The sequence below is a fragment of the Triticum aestivum genome, chromosome 3B, assembly GCF_018294505.1.
Source record: "Triticum aestivum cultivar Chinese Spring chromosome 3B, IWGSC CS RefSeq v2.1, whole genome shotgun sequence".
Taxonomy (NCBI): Eukaryota; Viridiplantae; Streptophyta; class Magnoliopsida; order Poales; family Poaceae; genus Triticum; species Triticum aestivum.
In genome coordinates this window covers 126006412-126012765 of record NC_057801.1, presented here as the reverse complement: position 1 = coordinate 126012765, position 6354 = coordinate 126006412, and positions in this window count along the sequence as shown.

Sequence of the window (6354 nt, the reverse complement as noted above, 5' to 3'; positions counted from 1 at the left end):
TCAAAATTCTCATTGATGTACGAGTTGACGCGACACGTCAAAGCACTGCACTCGATATATTTCAATAATTTGCGGTTACCAATGCATTAATTACAACGCATGCATGTCGTGACTCTCCTTTTGATACTTGCATGTGTTGATTTAATGCACCTTGAAGTAGTACTCCCTCCAATTCCTTTTACTTTGCGTATTTCTTGTTTTTCTCAGGTTAGTCTGTGCGTCCGCATTGGTTTCCATCTGTGCCCCCGCTCGATTAGTTCTGCCCCCATTAATCGCGCCAGTTTCCAAAGAAGAAAATGGCTACAGGAAAACGCATGCAGCACTGGATGCGGCTTGACCGCCTGGGGAAGCCAACTCAAGCGAAAAGGAAGGAGGACTAGCCAACCATTGCATGCGCATTTACTGTCGATATTTATGCAGCTTACTCATGTGCAGGGGGAAATTTGTCCAGAAAACTCAAACTACTGCCTTCCTTGGTATGCGGGAGGAGAGTTATGCGCAGAGTATAAAATATGTGACGGTAAAGCTTTGTAATGCCCCGGCCCAATCGAGAGATGGATGTGCACGAGGAGGGCGAGATCACGCAGACGGAACAGGACCCGATGATGGAGCTCTCTAAGGTCTCGATGGACCTCACCGTGCTCCAATGCCCCTTGTGCCTCCACCCCTTGACGCCTCTAGTGTATGAGGTTCGAATACACCTCGTCCGTTCGGCTGATTGAGCAAGGTGCAGGTTTCTTGATTAATTGATGTTCGATTGATTTTTGTAGTGCAACGGAGGGCACCTGGCCTGCGCAGACTACCGCGTCAAGCGCCTCGGGAACCAGCGGCAGTGCCAGAAGTGCGAGCGCGGCGGTGGCTTCGACGTGCGGAACACGGCGGTGGACGCCGTCGTTTCGTTGCTGAGGGTGGAGTGCCCACATGAAGGTTGTGGGCTCTACTCACTTACCACAAGCTCACCGATCACCAAAGCGTGTGTCCGCTCGTGCCCTGCAAATGCCCCATGCCCGTCTGTTGCTATGAAGGCCCACTGTCGGCGCTCTACCACCACATCAGCACCGCGCATCCCATGCCCGTGCACAGGATCCAGTATGGCAAGGTGCTCCAACTGCAAGTGCCACTGTCGGAGCCATAGCTCTTGCTGTTCGCGGAGGAGGACGGCCGCGTGTTTTTCTTGGTTGGCGGCGTGCTTGACATCGGCGCGCCTATCGCCGTGTCGATCGTCTGCATCAGAGCGGGGGCGTCCCCACTGCCGCACTACATGGCCAAGTTGTGGGCGAACGGCCCGCCGGCGGAGCCCAAAGGCATGACCGATGCCGTCAAGGTGGAAATGGAGGTGACAAGCAGCAATGATCTTGGCGACGTCGACGTGTAGGAGCTGACCTTCTTCATAGTTCCGCCCAAGCTGTTGGCCGGGGCTAAGCTGGTGTCCCTCCACATTCAGATTGACAAGCTCACGTCCTAAATGTTTCTACAGTGCCTTCTGTTTATCTTAGTATTATGCTAATATAGGGATTACCTTGGTCTACTTTAGCTTAAGAAATGGTGGGTTTTGGTGGCGATGCAGCAATTACTTCGACATCAGATCAGTAATTTCCAACAGTCGAACGGATATTTTGTGTCTGTTGGATATAAAGTTCCTTTGGGTAAGAAGTACTAGATAAAAGGAGATGTATGTAGACGTATTTTAGTTCTAGATACGTCCCTTTTTATCAATTTTGATGACAAGCACTCTCTCCGTTCCACAATACATGCCTTCCATTTGTCAAAATATAGATATATCTAGACATGTTTTAGTATATAGGTACATCCATGATAGAGCCAATCGGATGGTTGAGAACACTACAATTTGTAGCTACAGATGCGTGTGTGACTCCCAGATGCAGAGGCTGGGGGTCATCATCCTCCTTTTCGAGAAAAAACAGACGCGTGTGTGAGAGGACGAGTGCGTGCGTGCACCTCTTCTCTTCCTGTATAACGTACTAAACTCAGAGTACAAGTTTTTGTGGGTGGCACGATGGTGTGTGCGAGAATTCCGAGAGATAGGTTTAATGCGTCTGAAAAAAAGACTAGCCTATAGCTCGCCACGCGGCTATTCCTGTCGAACGCCCCATTAACCATAAGATATGTTACGACGATGCCAGTTATTGCACGTACACAGCAGTAGAAAAAGAACTACCATGGCATATGCTACACAACGGCCGAGAACATGTGCCCACGTAACGCCATCCGGGAATAGTGCCGCACTTCGAAACTAGAACCGTCGATAAATTTTGAGCTTGCGTCTCGTCACATTCCAAATTACTCCATGCTATATTAAATTGCAAACTTGTTCACACCGATCACAACCTAAATGGTTTCCCACTTAGGAGCGTATTAGTACTCGGTTATAAATACTAGTATGCCAAGATGACTGCACATTCCTCCTCAACTCCTCATCCACAAAAACAAACAAGTCATTCAGCATCCTTCCCTTGTGTCTGCCATGGCCAGCATGAGTTCTGGGTCGAGAGATTGCCACCAGGGAGAGGCGAGCATGGATGCGGAAGCACGAGAGATGTCCTGCCTCACTGCGAAAGCAGCCGACATGTCCCGCCGCGCGGAAGTAACAGCATAGAGGTCCCGCCACGCCGCTGAAGCAGCACGGAGGTCCCGCCGCGTCGTCGATGCAGCATACTGGTCCGGCCGCACCTCGGAAGCAGCAGAGATGTCTCGTCGCGCTGCAAATGCAGCATAGATGTCCCGTAGTGCCGCGGCGGCCTGGGAAAATTTTTCGCGGGCAGGCGATGACTGTTACAGGCGCATGCATGCAATCGTCCATAGCCAGATGGATCAGATCTCCGGCTGGGCGAGGTTGCAGGACGACATGAAAGCCTCGTTTGAACACGCTACCGGCGTCATCTGACAACTAAGGAAGGGTAATGAGAGGCTCTGGGCCGAGCGCAACCTGCTGAGGGCAAAGATCGTCCGAAGTGCAAACCAGCAGGAGGAGACCAGTGCCTTGTTGAAGAGGACCAGCGTCATCGTCAAGAAACTTATGGACGAGAATGACATGCTCCGCATCGAGCGCCAAAGGCTGGTGGAGGAATCCATGGATGTTCTCAAGCACCGTCTTGAGGACACGAAAGAGCTCATTGCCGCTCGCCGCGGAGACTAGTTCCCGCGGCCTGCAGCAACGCATCAAGAAAGTAGAGATCAGCGAGCCAGATCCTTGTCTTCCTTCTTCTTTTACCCTTGTGTATTTCGAGTGTAGCCGCATGTGGATTTTTTAATTATCTTTCTAATTATGTAAGACAATTAATCGTCCTTATATATTCATCAGTCTTGCTATAAGTCGTAGTAGATGCTATATAGGTCTGTCGGATCTTACATCAAGATCCGTGCTTTCAGATTTTCTTTTTTCTCTCTTAAATCTCAGTCGAGTGAGACATAGCCAGGCCATTAAACAGAGGCTTGGGCGCCATTAATGGAGACCTTGGGAGAGAGGTGGACGGCAGATGGAGGTCAAAGGGCTCTCCTCCCGATAAGCACGCGCAGGGGTCTGATCGCATGCCTCTCGTACTCAAATAGCTACCCTGCACGGCGCCTCCTAGCTAATAAAAAATGGGGACGCGTGGCGGCACGTAAATGGTAGTAAATAGAACACCCACGGTTTCAATAATACTTGTGTTTTCGATTGTAACGTGACAGCACTTGTTCCAAAAATACTTTGTTGATTGTTAATGTGTGTGCCTTCGCAAATCGGACATGGCACCAAGCCAAGTTTCATTATTTTCATGCGTGTTTTGGATTTACAGGAATTAAAAAACTAAGTTTCTCAATGTTTCCAGCCCAGCCACAACGCCCAGAATTTTGAATTTCATTCCCATTTCTTGCATGGAACCTAGAAATTTACCCGAGGACACACATGTGATTTTTCAACCAACTTTGGTGCACTGGAACATGTGCTTGTATTTCAAATTTGAATTATGCACACAAAGGTGACACGTTCCCTCTCAGAACCACGAGCCTTTTTGAGAGAAGCTCCGATTTGCAAGAAGCTTATACCAAAATTTGTTCCTATTCGGCCAATTGTTTTACCACGGCATGGTACTACCATGACATGACACCATGCCAAGTATCATGATTTTAAAACCAAGTTTCTCAATGTTCTCCACCGAGCCACGATGCCCAGATGTTTGAATTTTATTCTCATTTTTTGCATGGGACCTAAAAATTCACCCGAGGACACAAATGTGATTTTTCAACTAACTTTGGTGCACGGGAGCATGTGCTTGTAGTTCAAATTTGAATTATGCACATTAAATGACCAAAAACTCAATTAATGTGTAAAAAAGGCCAAACGACGCCGGGATAATTCCAAAATTTAATAGGGCACTCATGTAGTTCTATGTTGCCTTTGTAAATAAACTCAAGGGGGACAGCTTATATCGTTTCGCACTCAAAGGTGGCACGTTCCCTCTCAGAACCACGAGCCTTCTTGAGAGAAGCTTCGGTTTGCAAGAAGCTTATACCAAAATCTGTTCCTATTCGGCCAATTTTTTTACCATAGCATGGTAGTACCATGACATGACACCCATGCCAAGTTTCATGATTTTTAGACATGTTTTGGATTTACAAGAATTTTAAAACCAAGTTTCTCAATGTTCTCGGCCGAGCCACGATGCCCAGATGTTTGAATTTTATTCTCATTTCTTGCATGGGACCTAGAAATTCACCCGAGGACACAAATGTGATTTTTCAACCAACTTTGGTGCACAAGAGCATGTGCTTGTAGTTCAAATTTGACTTATGCACATTAAATGACTAGAAACTCAATTAATGTATAAAAAACGACAAACGAACCCAGAATAATTCCAAAATTTAACAGGGCACTCATGTAGTTCTATGTTGCCTTTGTTAAGAAACTCAAGGGTGGGGGGCAGCGTATATCGTTTGACACTCAAAGGTGGCACGTTCCCTCTTAGAACCACGAGCTTCCAAATCGGCCCATTTTTTACCACAACATGTTAGTGCCATGACATGACACCGTGGCAAGTTTCATGATTTCTAGGTGAGTTTTAGATTTACATGAATTTAAAATCTAAGTTTCTCGATGTTCTCGGCCAAGTCACGACGCCCAGATGTTTGAATTTCATTCTCATTTCTTCCATGGGACCTAGAAATTCAACCAAGGACACACATGTGATTTTTCAACCAACTTTGGTGCACCGGAGCATGTGCATGCAGTTCATATATAGATTATGCACTTTAAAAGTCCAGAAACTCAATTAATGTATAAAAAGGCCAAACGAACCCAAAATAATTCCAAAATTTAACAGGGCACTCATATAGTTCTATGTTGCCTCTATAAAGAAAATCAGGGGGGAGGCAGCGTATATCATGTCGCACACAAAGGTGACACGTTCCCTCCGGAACCACGAGGCTTGTTGAGAGAATCTCCGGTTTTGCAAGAAGCTTATACCAAAACTTGTCCCAATTCAGCCAAAAATTATACATATGAAAACAGGGTTTAGATTATCCCGAACATCTCGCTACCTAGACCAATAATGTACTATGATTTGAATTCAACATAAAATGGATACAAATATTTGAATTGGAGAGCTTATGGTACATGTAGTTCATAGTGAAATATGATTACTGATATATGCATGTTTTTTGTTATCAAGATAATATTTAAATTATTGTATAACTTGACAACAATCGTATTCAAATAAGGAAAATTGATTCAAATTTAGTACATATGGTAGACGACAATATATATGTTCACATGGTGGAGTAAAATGTTCATATATGATGGAAGATCAAAATGTACGACTACATCAATTATAAACCGCAAGGTCACCTAACGATATGTTCAAATTCAACATAACGTGGATTCAAAAATTGAAATTCGAGATCCTGGCATTTGTAATCATATAAAAAGGGACATTACTCTTTCTTTTGGTGGGAATTGATTTGTTTTTTGTTGTTGTTGAGGGAGGTGTGAATCGATTTGGTACTATGCAGGGTAATCTTGTTCTCCCGATTTTTTTTACATTTTTCTTGTAGTTTTTTCAATGGCATCTATAGCAATATAGTAAAAGGGGACATGACTCTTTTGTGTCTTGTATGAATTGTTTTTTTACACGTTAAGTTTGTTCTATCGAACAAGGAATCCGCACCTTGTTATCCCGAAATTTTCAAGCTCGAGTATCTTTTTATCTCATCTGCTTTGAAACTCCCGCCTCTTCAACCCACGCCATGCCTTGTTATCCCGAAATTTCGACGCGCGTGAAAACTCCCTCCTCATTCGAAATCGGTCCCGCGGCCCAGACACGCGAAATCCCCCTTCTACCCCTTAGCCGGAAATGA